We start from the raw sequence: 21,248 nt of genomic DNA on the forward strand, positions 1-21,248 counted from the left end.
AAAATGACTTTTTTTTTTGTATGTTAAGTTGAACTTTGAAATATTTGCATAGGTATCCACTGGGCTGCAACGGAAGCAGAAAATGAAGATGTGAAAAATCTGCTTTACTTTCCTCTTTCCAATAGAATGAGTTATAACCACTTGATTAGGAATTTGCCTTTTTTCCTGGAACTTTAGATTTAGTTAATGGACGTTTTTCCTTACAGTTGACAGTCGACATTCAGATCACATAACTGCAAAAAAAATACTTCAGAAGGGAATAATAATCCTCTCTGCTTGATATTTACACTCTTTCAGTAGTTTCATATTTACATCATTTGCATGGAAAATGTATGTTGTTTTGATCCACTGGTGATGGGAGTCTTCTTGGGGGGTGAGTGGTGGTGTGCAAAAACAAAGCTATTGGATGTTTGAAGTCTTGAAAGCTCACTGTTTTGCTGTTAAACTTCTGCAACTATTTCTTTTTGTGGTACATTCTTAAGAATTAAGGCAAGATAATCACAATGTTGGCTGATGAGTCCAGCACAGGAGCTATCATCTTGAGTCAACCTAACCGAAAACACAATTCTGAACAAAAACTACAGGGATCAGTTACTGCTCCTTAATAATACGTATTTATGAGAAGTAGGTTTTATGTCCCTCTGTTCCCTTCTTTTGAAGATACGATGCTGTGGTTCAGGTACATTGCAGTTTCATAAGAAAACAGAAGATTAGGTTGTCAATTACAGGCTCAGCTTGTCTCAGCAAGCCCTTTCTGCAGCAAGGTGAATGATGTGATAGACAATGTAACTTGTTGGTAACTGTTGTGGGAGGAAAAAATGCACACTTGTGTGTCTGAAGTACAGTGGATTGACTTACATGTACAGAGTGGTGGTGAAGATAAGTTAATGTTGGGGTACTGACATGTTCTGTTCTCTGTCACTTACAATGAAAGCTGGATTTAATTGCTTTCTCTAATACTTAAAGTGATGAAAACTCTATAGGAAATGAGAGAAATTGCACTTAATATCGTGTTGTATGTTGGGAGGAAGAGTGCATTCTTTTAGTTTTGATGATTGTATGTGAAATCATGTTACTTGGATGGGACAGGGGGAAGAGGTGGTGAAGCCAAACAAAAACAAAACTCGGTGACTGTAAAGAGTTCTGTCAGCTGATCTTGTTTTGGTAATTCAGCCACACTGGAGAAAGGGGTTAACTTGCTGAGAACATAATGATGCAGTATGCTCACTCCCTGTAACTTCAGTGTTTTGATTCATTTTGCAAGCAGAGTGCACAATACAAGTGAAGTCCTGTAATGGTGCTGTCACTATTTTCTTTTAGATGAGATGATAAATTCTCATTCACACAGTAACAGATCTTTACCTGGGAAACCCCCTTCATGTTACACTGATCTGTTTTGCCACAAGTCATACCTTCCCTTTTAACAGTTCTCTTGCTTTGCAGCTCTTAGTGCCTATTAGAAGCAGAAGTTTGAGTGTTAGCACTTAGGGGAAGGGACAAGCACATAGTCCACCACAGAGGGTGTCTGGACAAATCCCTGTGAAGTTGTTGTTCTCCTAGAGTTTTCACCAGTCAAATTGGTTTTCTTGCCTTCTTGCGTACTTGGTCAGTTCTTAGGCATGGTATGATGATTTATTATAGCCTCTGTCATCACTGAAGCTACAATGCATTTGCACAGTACACACCACAGTCATAAAAGTTCACACAGCTGCATGTGTCGTCTTGATACCTGATTATCCAATAAATACAAATTGGTGGTGGGTGTCCTGTAGTCTCATTTATAGGCCTCTTACTCTGTTCTCAAGAATTGTTGTTTAGAGCTTTATTTTCCATAACTACAAGAGGATGTATTTTGGAACAAAAAGGTACTGAGCTTTTCAAACTGAAGTTGATAGTGAGGCAGTTACATTGCCACATCTTCCCTCTTCTAGTCCTTTTGATCACATTTAAAGTTAGACTTTAAGCTTTGTACAGGAAGTCTTACTCTGAAGAAAGTGAGGTCTACCAAATAAAACCACGGCATGAAGCTAAAGCTACATTTGGTGCAGTACTGTTAGTGCCCAGCCAAAGCATGTGTGGTGTTAAAGCAGACTGCCATGTTCTGTGAGGGGTTGCTTACAGCGTTCCTGTGTGTAGTGGTTTTTCTTTTGTAATGCATTCCAATAAAGTACTAAACCTATGTTTTAACTAATAACTACTCTGTAGTGCCTGTAAGTGTTGCTACCAGTGTAACAAGGAACAAACATAAACCCACCACCACTCAGTGCTTTCCTTCATACATCTTAGAGGTGACCTTTTCTAATCTTGTACAGACATTGCAGTTCAGTAAAAATACATTTCACAACTTGGGTGTTAAAGACTAATCCAAAACAATCTCCAAATTAGTAATTTAATGTTTTGTTGCTCATTTTCATTTTGAAGTTGTCTAGCGATTTTCAATGTAACAAAGGTTTATTTTCATTGCTCCTACACATCATTTACTTAGCATGCCCAAATAGCTTCCATGGTCTTTTCTTTTAAGCCTTTGTCAATATGTAATAAAAAAAACCCCACAACTTCGTACTTAAGAAATTCCTCCACCTAGTTAAAAAAAAAAATAAATTGATTTTCAATAGATAAATTGTTACAAGATGGGAATGCACTGGTGGTCTTAAGTAAAATATGCGGTCATGTATTGTTATAGCTATGTAAGTGCTAGAGCCAAATTCCTTTTGAATCTTGGATAGGAAAAAACTAAGCCAGTGAATTTCTAATTATGTTAATGTTGAGCACATTACCAAAGTTGAACAGAGGAAGGTAATTAATGGGTCAGAAAGCACTGTCCAACCTAGAGATTCCCAATGCCAGGTGTTCCAGCTGTAAACAATAAGCTGTATGGAAAACATTACTAAGGATCCTACAATGGAAATCATATAAGCTGCCACTTGAGTCCTGAAAGGAATATAGGGAATCACTCTATGGGTAATGACTGCAGCTATGAGCTGCAGAAGAGGGAGCCTCTAATTAAGATGACAACTGGGTTTTCTGGTGAAAATAAGCACACAAACAATTGTATAATAAAACCAGAAGATTAACAAAGCAAACAAAATGGGTTTTCTGCTAGTACTGACTGACCTAATTTGCAGTGTTTGTTTTCAACAACAGCATCCCTGTTTGCACTTTACCCTGTATTTACAACTGTAATCTTCAGCTCGAAACGCTTATTAACTACTAGTATTTAAAAACTTAAGTGTTGCTTTAGAGAAACACACTGAGAGCTGCTGTGTAAATACAAATTGGCTTTAGGTTTCAGAAAGGGAATCATTAGCTGAACTAATTAAGTTGTCTAGCAGCTCCATCTAACACTGAATATCAGGTCACGTGAAAGATCTTTGTAGCTTTCAAATCCTAAACAAGTTACTGAGAAAAGAATTCATGCTGAGCCAATGAGAGATGCTGTAGAAGGTGGACACTAGCTTGTTTAAATTCTTCAGCTAAGTTTTATTGTATTGATTTGCTCACAAATGCAATAAATCCATTAATCAGGTGTTTCCCATATTTACCTCTGCCATGTTTGTCGTCTGTGACAACAGAAGCTGGAAACAGTCCTCCAAGGAAATCTAGTTGTTTCAGTTGCCCTGTAACAGAAAAACAAAAAACAAAAAACAAAAAAAACCACACCCACTTAAAGCACAGTTATCTTATACAAAAGGAGGTTAAAAAAAACAACAAAACCAAGTCCAGGAGGAAACAAAGCATAATACTGTGAAACACAGTTGCTGACCCTGCCATCTAGTCTTCTCTCTGACAGACAAGTTGGGTAGAATAATAGCAACAGTGCTGTACTCTGTCCCAAAAAAGCAAAGCCAGGCTTTCCTCCTCTACCTTCACAAAGCTCACAAAGACTAAATCATTAGTACATCCTCACTAACGTTACATAATCACTTCATGAGGCACTGAATAAACACAGAAGTACTCAGGGACCACCCCTTCTGATAAAACTATCTGCAATGCAGTTCCATTTTTCAGATGTCCTTCTTTTGAGCCACTATAAGCTAATATACTTTCTCAGGTACCCAACTCCCAACTTTCTCAAGTTAACTGACTGACTGTAGCAACAACCGTCCTGCCAACTCACAACTTTGAACAGGGAGCACTGCTGAAACTCACTATGATATTCTAGCTTCTCTGAGATTCAAGTATCTCAACTTCACCTTCTCCTCCACAAGCAATTCCTTTTCTATCATCCACACTCTCATTCTTTCTCCTTATGCCTGCTAATCTCACCTCCTCTCACATACACTTCTCACACACCACCTGCATCCAGAATACCTGCCCCTATCTCCAGATAGCAGCAACATGCTGGTGTATGTGAGCCCTACAACACTCACTTCCCTTTCCACTGCTCTTGGCCACCTGGGTGACTTGGCTTTTTTGAAACCGCTGTGCCTTCCTCAGCAAACTGCAACAAAAATCAACATTAACATTCAAAGACAGAAAGTACCCCAAGTGCATGAAGTTCTTCTCTTAACCCACTTTTCTGACACTGCCCAGTCCTTCGCACATCCTCTTTCTAAATCTAGCTAAGTTCTGGCTAATGTGGCAGCAGCCACCCAGGAGCCAAAGCTAGTCTTATTTACCTATTTGTAGATGACCCTCCACAGCAATATTGCCAGGCCGTAGTGCCCAGAAAATTGAAAGCATTAAAAATAAAAGTATTCTGAGCTAAGCACACAGCTCAGTGTGACTGCTTTCACAGGGAGAAAAGCCCCCAGAAAAAAAGCCTACTGTTTCTCCTTACTTTCAGCTTACCAAAGCTTTGATACTTTCCAAGAAAGCAAAATAAAACCATGTATTTCAAAGCATTCTATGAGTACAAATACTTCAAAGGGTGTCCAAAATCTGGCATGATTCACCCCATTCAATACTTTTTTTTTTTTTTTAGTTCTGTAAGATTCTGCCTCCAACTGCATTCAAAGCATTACACTTGCAAAAGATTTTATCTATCATCCTCTAAAATGCCCTGCCTAAGTAATTAGCACAGAGACCACAGTATTAACAGTAAAAGTAATTAGCCTCTGTGTCTTTGCTTCCTTAACTCTTGTATTTTAAAGTGTAATGAACAGTGTAAACTGTTCATTATTAATTAAGGCAGACATTCTTTACACTAGCACAGGAATTCAGCTCTCAGAACAGGCTTCAAAATCTGTTGTAAAAGACACAATACATCCACACAGCAAACTTCTTGGTTTGGGTGAGGACAGAGCCTTCTTTCTCTGTCCCACATCAATTTGGAGCATGTCCTACCTGCAGCATGATAACCCAGCACAGCAGCTGCCGCCTTCACTCAGGCACTGGCTCTTCAGCTGACATGGGTAACATCAGTGTTTATGGGTTCAAGCAGTTTGGAAGGGGAGAGTGTTTTTATACTGGGAGAGTCAGGCCACAGATAATAAGTTTTAGTGCTACCTAGTCCGTTCCTAGTAACCCATATCATTTCTTAAAAGACAAAAGAACTCATCCAAATTTTATCCTCCAGTTCTTTATCTGTCTGTACAAATATATTGACACAAATAGCTACACACAGGGAGAAAGGAAAAAGAAAGCCATTTAACCAAGCAGGGCAACTCTCACAAGGTCTTGGGCTTAGATGCTGTACCACAAGCTTCTTGAGACTGACTATGTATTTGCAAATAGTGTTACCATATACATAAGACTGATGCAACATCTTGAAGCACCAAGACCTCCACGCATGCAATTCTTACATTGCTTTGGAAACTATGTCCTATTAGTCTTGCACATGAACTTGTAGCTCAACTTTACAAGTTCTAGAAGTGTTGCCAGGCAAATTTACAATGAGAGGCCTAAGGAAGTTACAGCCTTCTATTGGCATGAAGCATAGACTGCATTCCAGTTTCTGTGTCTGTGGGATAGCTTCTCTCTTTTCTCCACTGGTATCACACCCATATGCCAACTGTGCGTGATTTTTTCGTGTATATTTTATTGCTTTTACTGTGCTTAAGATTATAATTTACACCCCTACATAGAGTCTCAATCTTACATTTTCCTTAAAATGCATTTATTAAGAGATACAAGCATTTAAAGCACACAGAAATGTCTGGTTGTTTTTTTTTGTTTTTGTTTTTCCCCAAGTGTTACCTGTATGCACAGGTCCATATGACCTACTAAAGTATGACCTCATTAATGCAACCTACTTATGAGAATAGGACAAAAAAGGGGAAGCAACCATATTTTCAACAGTGGATGTCATCCAAACCTGTACAGGACACACCATCAGCACTTAAGGAGTAAACAGTGCCTCGATCATAAATTCTTTCTTTAGGGGAAAAAAATAAAAAATTGCAATTTATCTGTTCAGCCAACTATGACAAGGAAGTCTAAGTGATAAACAAACACTTTTGTACATGGGAAAAGAGTACAATGAGAAATAATCAGCACAGAAATGGTTCACTCTTGCTGTTACTATGTACTTCCCCAGCAAAAACGACCACCGCAGTCCAAAGTTTGGGGTTGCAGCATTCTGCAAATAATTGTACCTGAATCAGCAGCCTTCACAGCTATGGATGATTTCAGCCTTGCATTAACTGACTGACACAATTTTACCTGACTATTCAAAGCAAAATTTTATGATCTCCCCACAAAAGATCTAACTTATGATTCATGTGGAGGAAACCTGGTACCTTAGTCTCAATCTTAAACATCCATGAAAATCAAATCTCTAAGATTAGAACAGCACAGAGGTACTAAATTAATATCCTAGGCACATGAGCAAGTCTATGAGGGCTGCTCCAAAAGTAAAGCTTCCTATCTTATTAGGTTGGCCCATGACATCAGAGGCAACTGTTGTTGATACGGCAACAGAGGTTGAACCTTTCACCAATATCCGGTTACACACAGCTGCCATGTGACAGATGGCAGCAGAGGGGCAGCCTGACAGAATGGTGTCTGACATGACTGCTGATGAAACAGGAGGGTGACACTCAATTCCTGCACGTGGAAAAAACGTCACTCACTGACATTCATCAACACTTACTGAATGTTTGTGGAGACCAAACAGTGGCTGTGAGCACTTAATTAACCCAGGAGCGGATGAATCCAGTTGCTAACTTCTCAGAACTTTACACAACCACACAACACGAAGGAAAACAAAACAATCACTTTGATCTGTTTACACAGAACAGAACCACACTCTGGAGTCTATCAGGGAAAAAAGAAAGGTTAAGAATAGCTTTGGTCTATTTATACAAGAGGCAAAATGGATGCCATAAATCAGCTGAAATACTTTGAAATTCATTATACAGATGCAATAACATTTTGACAGCGCAAGACTTATTCAAACATACAGAGGTCATCTTTCAAGCTAAGATCAACTTTTTCCTGTGTTTCACTTTTTTGGAGCTGTTATGCACTTGGAAAGAAGTCTGGGAGAGATGTGGTTTTCACTTAAAGCCCATTTATGTCTTTGCTCAAGAACTTAACATTCCCTTGCCTTGGTTCAATCACTCTTTCACTTAAAGAAAACATGCTTAAGAAAGAGCATTTTGCAAAGAAACGAACTCTCTCCACAGAAACAAGCAATGCCTTAGAGTTAGGGTACAAAAGCTAGTTTTGTAACCATCTGACAAGATCAGCTGAACTAATGTTTGGGGGAAAAGAAAAAAGGAAGAAGGAAAAGTTAAAACCTACCATGTGAGATAAATTTAGCCTTGCTTGGGTAGATGCTTCAAATCATAGGAAGAACCAGCTATTCATAATTGCTCAGTCAAACTTGAAAGACGTCAGTAGTTCAACTTGAGATTTCAAGACACAGCCAGTATCTGAGCCAAAGACCCAATCACCTAGGCACTACTGTATCTTCTGTAACTGCACAGGGTATCACAAAAGTACTGGATCAAGTTATTCAGGCTTAATGAAACTTTGTGCCCATGAGTGATCTGACTTGGAAAAGCAGTCCCTGAAGCTGAAGGGCTCCGCTAGCCTTCGAGTTACAGATGTATACAACTCTTCCACAGGATTAGGGTTCGAGCAATCACCTGCAGACAGAAGTGCAGTAGGGACCGCACCAGGCATGACTGAAACTGGCAGGCATTTACTGCCTACCTTGAGTACGTAGTTTGAGATTCTACACTGACAGTACAAGCAGATGAAGTGAGACTGGGGTTCAGCCTTGGCACTATCCCCAAACTTGGAATGACAGCGAGAAACGCTTCTGGCAATCGTATTTACCAGCCTGTGCCACACACGTACCCTTCACGAGGTGGCTGTGCTGTTACACTGACAGTTGACACACACTGCTGGAGAAACGCTAACGTGGCAGCAGAAACACATTCTTGAGCTGCCTACGTGCCCACATGAAGAAAAGGAAGACAATTCATGAGGAAATGCCAAATCAAAGCGAAAGTCCTCATCCTGCAGTCCTGACCCGCAGGTCACACACGACGCCTCCATCCTCAGTAGCACACAGGGCTGGTATCTCTCGTGGTTTCACTCTGTTCCCACGCCTCGAAAACAACAGTCAGCTCCTCGGTGAGCGAAACGTTACGCTGTTACTCACAGCGCTGGTTGTCTCGATCCCTGCTGCTGTGCAACCTCGGCGCGAGGAGGAGCCCACGAGGAAAGGCTCGCGGTCCGGCTCTGCCACGCCCGGCACTCAGGAATCTCTCCTCACTTCCCGGGAGCCCCGCACAGAGGATCAGCCCTTTCTCGTCCCCGCAGCCCGCCCGCCCCACGCCCACCGCCTCACGCCCACCTCCCTCACCTCCGGCAGGCGGGGCGGCTCCCCCTGGCGGGCCGGGCACAGCCGCTCTCGGACAGCGGCGGCCACGAGGCGCCCGCTACGTCCCCAGCCGCCGGCGGGCGCTAGGGTCGCTCCAGGCGCAGCCCAGCGGCTCCGGCTCCCAGCGGAGCTCGAGGAGGCTAAGCGCGGCGGTGACTCGGGGGCGGCGGGGCCTCGCAGCCTCCGTAGCCGCTCCCCTAACGGCCACCCGGGGGCGTGGCCTCCGCCGTGCGGGAGGTGGGGCGAGGTGCGGGGCTGCCCGCCCGCCCGTCCCCCGGCTTGTGGGTTGACGTTCGTTCGCCTGATAAAAGAAAAGAAAAACGCTACTACTTACCGTTTCAGCCGCTCCCAGTGCCTCGGAGGAGTTTGAGCAAAACCAAACTGTACGTGTAACCAAATACAGGGGACTCCCCCTGAGGATTCACAGGACAAGTGGAGGGAGCGCTGTGACCAGAGCGAGTCCTCACGTTCCACAGTATCCAGTGGCGTTAACCCCTCTTTCTTTTTTTTTTTTTTTTTTTTTTTTTACAGCAGAAACACTTTTCATGTTATCTTTCAGTTTGTAAATCAAAATTCCTAATCCATCACAGCGCCTGAGGAGCCTCTGCGTGGCCACTGAGAGCCACTACAGGGCGGCACTTCACACCGACAGGCACATCAGCTTTTCCAGTAATGTTAACAGAAGCTGGCAGGATTTTAGCTGAGCTGAGTTTTGACTCCTGGTCCCTAAGTTAACTGCTGAGGGACCAAGACCTCCATTGGGCTGGCCTCCTACTTTAGAAATCAACCTCGCTCACAGGAGATCGTACAGTGGAAGATTTGGAGACACCAGCCGGGTCTCTCTGGCTCCCAGAATTCAGGGCTTCAACATTCTGCACTCAAAATGCATCCCATAAAGATGGCTTTGGTGTCAGAGAGCTCCTGTGTCTCCTGTCTGTTCTACAAGCAGTTACTTTGGCTACAAGGGATCATCCCCTCACCCTGGGATGTAAAGTCAGTGTTATTTTTGTGCATATTTGTTACAGTATGAACACTTCTTTCAGCCCAAATCCCTTAATTAAGAAGTCTTCCGCAACCTCTTAATCAAGTTCACCACAACATCGACTGTTACATTTGACATTACCTTGCTTTGCTCTGGCTCATTTATCAGGGAGAAGAGGCAGCCAACTTTCATAATTCTGACTAAAAGTTTGATTTGCAACAGTGGAAGTATTAAATGAAAACAAAGCCCTCTTTACTTTCGTTAATTTGTAATAGAGTAACTTGACAAAAGATGCTCCTCAGGTGGAGAGGAGGGTTGGTCTCAGTGGCATTTGGTCCCACAGAAACATCTCTGCTCTGACTCACTAAGGAGCAAAGCCTGCATATTTGTCCCTGTATAGTGCTGCAGGTGAGGCTAGGTTACATTTCAGCTGTTTACAGCTCTTAAAGACTATAGCATCTATAGTCTTTTATTCCATGCTGCTTCAAGTGTTCTGCTAGTCCTGTATCCAGTCAATCAAGTAAGAATTTGTTTTTTTCTTCTTTACTGATTACTCCTAAGGACAATTTGTTTTGTTTAATAACATATCTGGATATATTTTTTTTACACGTGACATTTCATACATCATTTCTGATGGTTTTAATTTAAAAAGACACTTCCTTTGAAATGTAGTTTTAATCAAGATAAGCAATTCCTAGGCAACAGTCTCTCAGAGAAGCAATAGCATTAACAAATGCGTTACTTAATTACTAGGCATTGATTCTGCTATGTTAGATGGTTGCATTATTCCCTAGCATGTCTTTTTGCTTCCTTCCAACATCAAACAGGAGCAATGAGCTCTTCAGAATAGGAGTGTTTATGGTAGAGGCCAGGCAATCAAGTCAAAATCTCTTCAGCAGCTATTTACAGTGATGTAAGCAATGAAGTTCAGGCTTTTATTCAGGGTAGACACAAGTATACAAACATCAAGGATTTGTCTCCTAGGTTTAGACTCCAACCACCCTCCTATTTTATTATCTGTAGAGTTTCTCACCATCCTATTGGGTTGTCAATCTAACCATAGCCCCCTAGCAACAGTTTCATTACTTTCTTTCACAGGTGCATCTGTTTTAATTTTTACTTCCATTACACCATTTACAGCATTTTCAGCTTAGAAGCTCCTACAACCAGTACTGGCTTTAACTATTTTCTTGCAATTCCTTCCATGCATGAATGAATTCAGCTACCAGGCTTAGCAACATTAGCAATCAAAACAAAGAAATAAAGAAAAGACTCTACCAACTTTCCAAACACCTCAGGTACACAGAGATCTGATCCTTCCATTAAAAAATAAATAAATAAAATAAAATAAAATAAAATAAAATAAAATAAAATAAAATAAAATTTTTAAAAAAGCATTAAAAACCAGCAACATAAAACATGAAATTCCCAGCAGGGACACTAGCTGAAAGGCAAAGAAAAGAAGATGTGTACACAAAAAAGTCCAAGGATCCAAGGAAGAAATCTTCTAAGCAATCACCAATCAGAACTAAATAGACTGAAACACAAAAAATAAAATCATTTGACAGGAGTAACAGGAATGTTGATTTTGTCTGGGAACTAGGAGGGGAAAAAGACAAAAGCCATTGTTTAGTCCACCTGGTTAGAACTCATCAGTAGAAATGAATACATTTCCATTTATTATTTCAGATAAAGCAGTTGCTTTCATGATAGTGGCATCTGTGGGATCCAAGGATATTTAGCGTGACAAGAGGTCCTGACTTACTTGAGGCACTCAACATCATGATAATCTTGATAGTCTGAGGCACTGTAGTACTGTTGGCTACTGACTACTGATGTACAGGAAAGTAAGGAGGGGTTGGTACTATCAAGAGTTGCTTCTTGGAAGAAGCAAAGCTTTTTAATACAAATTTTTCTTTTTACTTATTGATGCAATAGTATGTCAGGATCGATTTATCACGGAGATTGTAGAATGACTGTTTAGCAAGACAAGATGGTTCAGAGTTCAAGGGAGATACTGGATTGTGTTTTGCAGACCCAGCATTTAGGAAGATGGTATCCAGCTGGCAATAGAGTTCACAGCTAAATTACAAATACATTTTGACTCAGTTGGATTTTCTGGAACAAGAGTTACATACTTCTAAAACTTGCTCCAGCCTTAAATGAGGTAGCAGTTTTAGGAGTATAGCTTCGGCTGACGATTTCAACTGGAATGCAGTAATTCCTCCTAGGCAGAGGCATATTGCTGGGTCAAAGACTGACTCTTCAGCATTTAGGAATCCACACCTGTCAGAAAATATTTTGTTATGCTTGGAAAGAAGACTTCAGCCTTGAGGTTTCTTATTTAAAATATATTTATATTATTGACAGATGCTTGAGCAATTCTTGAAATTTATTCCTGTTCCATACAGCAAAAATAACCACCTCACTCTCTATTCCCACTGTGTCAGATGTTGAACCACCTTATGAAACTGTTAATTTAATAATGATTCTTTCTTTCCTGCCATATCTGCTGCTTGGGTCATTTAAATGATACCAGGGAGCTCTTGACTTCATTTTAAATAATATATAGTTTTTTTAAGCTACTCTTTGATGAGGAGAAAGGAATTAGATGCTGTCCGCTAAATTACAGCACTCTGTAATTGCAGTTAGACTAAGCATCAAAGGCCGTATTCTCTTTCATTTGCACCCACTGAAATCAAACCTAAAGTGTTAAACTACTCTAGATAATAATAGTATCCCCTAAGATTCAGAGTGTTACAGTGTCATCTTCATAATGAAAAGTATTATTTTTCAGGCAGGGCACCTCCAGCTCAGTTAATAACACTTTTGATTCTGTTGGCCCTGAAACACCACCTGAATTTCTACACTAAAAAGCTCAGCTGCTCCCTGCATTTTTATATCTGTGCTTTGACTCTGCATTTCCCATCCTTAATGGGAAAACATCACAAAACTATCCAGTAAAAATCTTTGTGCTTGACTCAACGTAAGATGCCTGATTTAAAGACATTGTGGTCACTGTCAGTCTGCTAATTTAAGTTTCTGTAATCTGAAATACGTAAGGGGTTCCTAGGTTGGAGGGAATGATCACTCATCCCACAATACTATGTCTGCATTTTGTCCCATCACAGGCACAGAGGTACCCTCTACCTCTTCAGGTTTGCGCTGCTCCAGCTATGCAGATTGGAAGGAGGTGTATAGAACATATGTTTTATAGCTGCTCTTTTGAGTTGAGGCACAAATGTAAATTTTCCTGCCCCGCACATTCCTGCCTGTCAGGATCACCTTCAGGTCCTTCATGAATAAAACAACTACTCTGAACTGGAGACCAACCTGGTGACTGAAGTCCTTGGAAGGGAAATGGGGGTCTGGCTGTCATGTTTTTCTCCTGTTCCCCAACCTATTTAGTGTGACTTTGATGCAGCCCAACCTCTGAGCTATTGCCATCAGGACAGTCCCTGCTGGAAACACAGGTGACCTGTCTAAATAGGAGACGCAGTGGGGGACTCGTAGTGTTAGGCAGGTGATGGGGCTTGGTCATCCTAAGGGTTTTTTCCAACCTGAACAATTCAATGATTCTCACATACTGTTTGCTGCAGTAGTTTGTGTATTAATCTATTGGTTCCCTTATTCTTTATTTTGTAAATTTGTGTAAAGGCTAAACCAAAGAAATGTTGGGGATTTAGGATTTAGAAGAGGAAAAGGAAGGGGGGTGGGGGCGGCATAGATGTGGAATGGAAGAGGGTAAGAATGACAGAGAAACAGCCCTGAGCCTCTTCAGGCAGATGAGGAGACATTTTGCTCTGCGTTTGGCACAGGCATAGTTAGCTGTTACTTAAGTTTCATAGTCATCACGAGATATCTTTCATTACATCATGCAGTAGAGTGATACAGAGCCATTGGCAAAAGCATACATTCACAGGCATGCTTACCAAAAATACTGAGACTATGCATGCAGCCATGTATTTCAGAAACAGTCCAACTGGCTCTTCAGTGCTTTAACAAGGGCTTTTTCACATCAGCTCTGTTTACCATACGGTGACATTTATTGCTTTTGAGAAATGTCTCAAAATATTTTAGGAAAAGAATTTAAGTATTGCAGTGACATGAACCAAAAAATCAGATTTTTGGTGCCAGTGGTGAGAAATAAAATCTTAGTGGTTTGGTGGTAAAAGAACATAGCATAAACCACCAGATTTGGGGTGCCCTGTAACCAGCACCACCGGGCCTCTTCCTTTCAATGACAGACACGTGTCATTCTCTAATTTATGCTGAGTGATTGGTATTTCTGAGGAGATTGGTACTAGAAGAGATCCCAGGAGACCTGCTATTGGTGTCCCATGTGTTCTCTGAACCTGCAGTGGGAGAGGGCTAAATGTCACTGTGCCCATTCTATCTGCTGTTGCCAAATGGGCAGGAGAGCACTCCCAACTGTGTCAAATTCCTTATTTGCTTTGCTTTTTTTCCTTTAGACTTTAAAATCTGCTCCATATCAATCCCCTTATTTAGCAGCTATTTTTTTTCCTGGTTATTATTATTATTATTATTATTGTTTTTGCTTGACTATAAAGATCTCTAACTTGTTTGCTCTTCTTCCAGTATTACTCACATTTTCTTGGCAAACTTGTAGAAGGAAATTAGGAAAAGGTTATGAGGAAATCAGAAGGTGCACTGTGACTCACTCAGTGGAAGCAAGATGTCCGATTCCAATAATTTTTTTCTGACAAATTTGAATCTAATAATTCTAATAACAAAATTATTCAAGACGGATAATAAGGTTATTTCAGGAAGGTTATTTCCACTTGCATAAAAACCAGGCAGAGAAAATCCGATGTACTGAAAAACATAGGTTGCCAAGTTCATAACCAACCTTTAATTTTATGCCTCACTTTTTATATTTAAAATTAACTGGATGTGCATTCTACCAAGAACGATTACGTCTAGATAATAGCATAGAGGTCCAAATCTGAGGTCAGAAAGCAAATGTATGTTTTCCTCATAGGATGGCTGAGTGTCTGAATTGATCCTATTTGCCACTACCTGTAATTTTGTGCCTGCAATTAAAAGGAAGGAGCTTTCCATCCTCATACTTATTTCAAAATTTGGTTCACACAACTCATTTATTAAAACTGTCTCATTTGAGTATTCAGCTGCACACAATGACACCAAAACCCAAGGCTGGACATGCATGACCAGTTGATGATACCAGAATAGTACATCAAAGAAAGCGTCTTGTAGATGACTGGTCAATAAATCTGCTTGACAATTTAATTGGTGTAATTGATAAAATCCATATAACTACTAGGGAGGAAATTAAATTACTTTATACAAATCAGATTGGGATTTAGATTAAAATTTTCTGGGTCAATTCTGTTTCATGCAAATTATATTATGGAGGACCCCCTGGTTGGAACACATTTATTAAGCTTTCTCATAAAAAGTGTATTAATTCATGCAGAATAGCAGAACCTCGTATCTCTACTCACAGTTTCTCATGTGGTCTTCAATTCTCCACATCTGCATGCATAAAAATGCTGCAGTAACCACAAGCAGAATTACTGTTTTATGTTTACATGATCAGACCGTGTCTTAGGAGACACAACAGGTTGTAGTAATGCTGTAATGAGAGTGTTAAAGCACTCTTCTTCTGCGTTGTTCACAAAGGCTTTTTACTATATCAGTGGTGAAGCTTTAGGACTTCGTTCAGTCCTAAATTAAGAGGAAGGTGGCAGGAGGAATGGAGGCCTGTGGCTCGCACTCTAAAGGTTGAGATAATAAATAATTACAGCAGCTTCTTCTAGCCTTAAAACCCACAGTAGAAAATACAGTAGTATTGTTGTTTGGGGTTCTTTTGTTTTGTTGTCGTTGTGGTTTAGTTTGTTTTCTTCTATTCTCCAAGCTTGATGGAAAGCAAAAGGATAATTTGCTCTTTCTGTTATGTAGAAGGAATGGAATGATTTTTGCTGATCCAGTTGTTTCTGTGACAATGCTTTGGGACCATCTCAGTGCCTGAAGGAGAGGTGCGATTTCTTCCACCAGCTCCTGGAGTTCTCTATTTCTAATAGAGGAGACTATTGGAAGACGGTCAGTGATTCCAGCATGCAGCCTTGGAGGAACTTGAATACTCACTGACATGAAAGCATAGATGCTTATGAAGCTGTTGTCTGTCCCTGCTCTTTAAGAGCACAAATGGATGCTGCTCTGCTCCCACAGCCTGCTCCAGTGAGGCTGCGCTGCAATAAAGAAGATGCTTTTTGTGGGAACATAACACCATCTACCAGTTGTCAAGGAAAAGCAATGGTCAGAGGCCTGCTGCTTGTGTTTACAAGACTGCATAGCAGCTGCATGGTAATATTGTAATCAAAGCTGTTTGGACAATCATTGTTATGCTGGTGCTGTTTAGCAGCTTGCTTCCAGTATTGCATTACAAAAATTACATATTTCATATAATCAGGTCTGTCTCTTACTTAATCATCCTACTCTATGTATAAATCTTTAAAATGGACAGGTCTATAAATCACATGCATTTTTCATTTACCATTTATTCTAAGCCAGGCAGTTTCTTATTTAAATTGCCATATGAATAAATCTAATAATCCTTATTCACTTACATCATCTCAAACTTTAAATCTAGTTCTGACTGAGGTCATAAGTGAAACCAGTATTAAGGGCAAAACTAGCAGCTGTAACAACTATAATAGCTCACCAAATTATATTAACGGGCTGAAATAGCATTAAAAATGAGGAAGAATTGAATTACATTATTAAAGCATGCTATGCTGAATCAGGCAAACATTTGGCCTAAACAGAGATCCTGAATGTGCATGTGCTGAGTTTATCATCACACCAGTCCATATGTCCTGAAAAAATGAGGAATAAAGACACTTCTCCAAATATGTCTATTTATAAACTGTGTTTGTATGTGGTGTTATGCAGACTTTTTAAATGCAGTAGCTAAATTCAAGACAACTGTCCTGACAGCTAGTGCCAAAACAATACATCTTGGTGAAGGATAGGCAGTTTTGCTGGTCTTCCGCAGAGTATGATTCTGAGCCTTTTGTTCAGCAATACAGGAGATCCCATGGCAGAGTTTTCAAGATTATTCCTTTCTCTTCTGAAAAAAAAATTAAAAAATAGAATTGCTACTTAAAAAAATAGACTGACTTGAGCAACCTACCTGTCTTACAAACAACTTGCCAAAAAATTATATGGAAATTCATGCATACGGGAAATAAAAAGATTTCTTTTGTGCAGGAAACAGTCATGTGCCCCATGTTACTATATGATGTTTTTTTTAATTGTAGCTTATGTCATATGATCTGAGTTATGAGAAATGGTGAAAAAAAACATTCTTTGTGTGCTTTTGCTGTAATGTTCCTGCCAAAAGACAGCATTAAATAGTTGCCATGATTTTGTTCATTTTAGCCATATAGTTATGACATTCTGTTACATTTAAATTATATTTCTGCAGATTGGACACCAAGGACCTGCATAGATGCTGGGTCCTGAATCCTGGAGGGGAACACTGGGTCCTTCTAGATTTTAAATGTACCTGATGGGCAGAACAACATCTGTGCATACAGATGAGACACTGCAAACATCTGCTGTTCTTCTCTCAGCAGCACTGGCTTTGTAAGCTGTTCATGACAACCTCGACGAAATTATATTAAGTCTTTGCACTTCATTTTCTCTCCTACAGCACCGATATTTTCTGTGACTTTGGGAAGGCTAGCAGCTGCTAAGGTAAATCCAGCACAAAGGAGCTGGTGACTTTCACTGTGAAGTATCTTCAAATGGTGAGATAACAGGGCAGGGTGATCCCCCCCACCCACCTGCCCTTTCAGCAGGATGCTCAGGGCTGCTCCCACATGTGCTGCTCCACGGAAATCAGATGTGAAAAAATGTGTACTGCTCCATCCGTCTGCCAATCTGTCCTCGCACTTAAGGATGGAGGGCAATTTTGTGGACAAGCATCCTGAGATTCAGAGCTAATTTACTTTTAATGATGCAGAGAAACATTTTGGGTTTTGGAGTGAAGGCATGGAAGGAGCAGCAGTGCTGCTAAGAATGTCTATGGAAAATAATCTCCTTTTGAATCCATCTGCAATCCTCCATGAGCAGAGGGTTAACAACCCTTTTCCTTTCAACTGCCACAGGAAAAAAAAAAATAGCTTGAGAGCTGCTGGGAGTTCCAGTTCTCAATTACACCATCCTTCAGCTGAGGATCCTGGCAGAAATCCCTGTTGGACAGGGCACGGAGTTACATGGAGCTTTCCCTGTGCATGGAGGGAGCCTGAAGTGCCATCTCCTGCCTCAGAACAGTGAAATCTCCACTGCTCCTTTGAGGGCTGCATAGCCCAGAGCTGCTCCTTGCCCTCTCTTGGCAGTGTGGCTTAAAAAGCTGGGCAAACCAGCACAGCCAGTGGCCAGAGGTATTCCTGGCTGTAAAAGTGGGAATTTGAACCCTGTGGCACAGGGGGGAAACCTTCAGCCTTGTGAGGCTGCCCTAGTTCAGCCTGGCTGTATGAAGAATGTGGATCAGGCTGGGGAGACCCCATGCCCACTACAGGATGGGTCAAACTCAGCAACAGTGTAACTCCTCCAGCATAACACCTGTTCATATAATAATATAATAATGCATTGTGCTTCAACCAAAGCAATGCATTTTGTGCCAAGGGTCTGGGCATCATTCAAGTTCCTCCCAGCATGGTGATTCACATTCAGCACAAACAGGGATATGATGCACTGTGCTGTTCAATGTCTTCTATGTCTTAGTGTCAGTGATTAACTTTCTATAAACTCTGACATGCCCCTGCATTAATAGGAACAAATGAAATCACAGAGCAGTTGAGCCCGTTTAATTACAGGACCACATGGTACAATTTCAAAATGAAAAATGTCTGTTGCTCCCTTTTATTTTTTTTTAAACAAATAGATAAATACATTCATGTCAATGCAATGCCTTCATGGTCTGCCAGTAAACGTAGCAGCATTGGTAGCCAGGCTTACGGAAGATGAATGTAATTTCTGAGCTATTTTCTTGTATTAATTGGATGCTCTAGACTACAGTTTCCTTCAAATAAAACACAGGAGACCTCCCCCTCTGGAAGAAGTTGTTAATATTTTTGAATCAACACACTGTAATCATGCTCTGTACCTTTAACACAATATCTAGCAGCACCTGCCAGTCTTCACTGCCAAGAGATAAAGAATGGTGTTCTGTGCTGTACGAACTGACAGCAAAAAAGGAAATGACCAGCTGATGTGAAAAGTCTTCATTCTGTCAGACTTAAAAATGCCTCTGCTTTGTATCCTGTCTGCGTCTGCACTCAAATGCTGAACATACTTTTAGGAGCTGTATAAATAAATAATGTTCTTATTTGATGATAGTTTCTGGAAAGGCTCATTTGTAAAGTAGAGAAGTGGCTTCACAAAGATAAGTCATAATCTCCCCTTTGACAATCCCTGTGATGGGTTTAATCTATAGCATAAACTCCTTGAGACAGGGATTAGCTTTTGAATTTAGGTCACTACAGCATCTAGCCCCTAACAGGTCTGATTCCTAATTCTACCATGCTCTGATTCCTGAACTCTGCTGACTGTGGCAGTTCTTGATCAGTGCTAGCAGACAAAAGTGTAATGCAGATCTACACAACCCATTACACACAATTGGCCAGGATTATTAGTTATTATTTAACATCATTGTTCAAACAGATTGCATTATTCCAAATATCAGCAGAAGCTAGGTAAAGTAATCAATGTTACTTTATTGAAGATGAAGAAGAAGGAGAGCAGAAAAAAATTAATTTTGTGAGGGCAGGAATAAATGTGCGAGATTAGAGAATATTAAAAACCAAACAGAGCTCCACATCCAGCATGAAAGTTAGCGCATCTGTTTTGCAAATAAAATTTGCCTGAAATTGTCATACATTCTTCAAACAGAAGAGCTAATGGCTTTCTTTCAATGTATACACTTTTTTTTAACCTAAAATTTTGTTGTCTTCAGAATTAGAGGTTTTTTTCAACATAAATTAAAACATCCGATCCCATATTCCTCTGATCACAACTTGAACATAATATACACACAAAGGTTTGGGTCACAGGCTTCACAGCTTATTTCTCTTTCTCTGTTGCCACTCTGACAATCATTCATATTGGGTTCTAACCAACACCATGTCTTTTCAAGACTACATCATCCTTTGGCTGCCTACATCTCTGTGTGGAAGTCTTCTGGCTAGTGCAAGGTGTCTACTGCCCATTGCACTGCCTTCTGGGATAACTTTGGCCAGGTCTGCACATGACCATTCATGGGTCATTAGCACTGTAAAATTGCTTGGTTTTTTTGTGAGCTTCTTATTTTGACCAAGAAGGTCTTGTAGACAGAGTCATCTGTACACGTCTGAAGTTATTTATTCAGACCCTCTGAACAAATTTTTGTATATTCACAAACAAAACGGATTGCCAGCACATGATCTTTACTGGCATAGGTTATACTAGCAAATCTCTTTTAATGGAGATGAGGTGTAGAATTCACCTAATTCTCTCCTAATGCTTTCCTTGTCTCTTCTCTCCATTCCTCACGTCCTCCCTATACTCAAGCCGCATTTTGCACTTGGATCAGCTACCCCATCATTAAGCTAACTCCTTCCTTGCTTTCAAAACTCTCTTCAGATGTCTTCCTTCCATTCAGGTTTCACTCGGTGTGCCCTTTGGCACTACCTGCAACAACCTTCCCTTTACTTGATCTGTCTGTTCTTATCCCCTGTATTTGAATTAAATTATCTTCTTTGTGGGCCAGAGGTCTTGCTTCCAATGCCTCTAAAAAGAGACGTTTTCATGTCTGGTACTGCAGAACTAGCAGCATGCAAGCCAAGAAGAAAATGTTGTCAAATTCTCTTCTGAAATTTCAGCTGTAATTTTGCTGTTGGATAGGCAAGCTGATACCATCATTTAAAAGCTATCAGTGTAATCTGCAGAAGCAACCTCTGCCCCAAGCTCAGCAATTAGAAAATGGGAGAAGGCTGCTTTCCATAAATGTGTTACTATTTGCAAAGATCTAGATACAGGAATGAGTAGCTAATTAACACATATTCTCGTTAAACAGCCAAACCTACTGAACAAACCCCTGACTTGAAAAAAAACCTAAGAATAGGAGGTATGTCAATTACTGTAATGCTTAAGTTATGCATACCTTTCAAAATCTTCTATCCGTGTCTCAGGTGTTTCTTCATAGGTGGTTTCTGCACTTCCTCTAAAAAGCAAATTAAAATGTTGCATTAGTTCAGTAAGTGTTACGCCCAAGAAATTGCTATTTGTTACTAAGAATTAATTAATTTGCACTATCAGCCCTTGTCATGCAGACCTAAAAGGAATTTCTGTGCATCAAACCCTGAATCTTGCTTCCAGAAGTGAACCACACATACAGGAAAATGCTCTGCTTCTTTTCCCCAGCAGGGATTCAATTATTCAAAAGACAATAAATGTAGAACA

This window comes from Phasianus colchicus, chromosome 6 (genome assembly GCF_987193195.1).
Source record: "Phasianus colchicus chromosome 6, bPhaCol1.hap1.1, whole genome shotgun sequence".
Lineage (NCBI taxonomy): Eukaryota > Metazoa > Chordata > Aves > Galliformes > Phasianidae > Phasianus > Phasianus colchicus.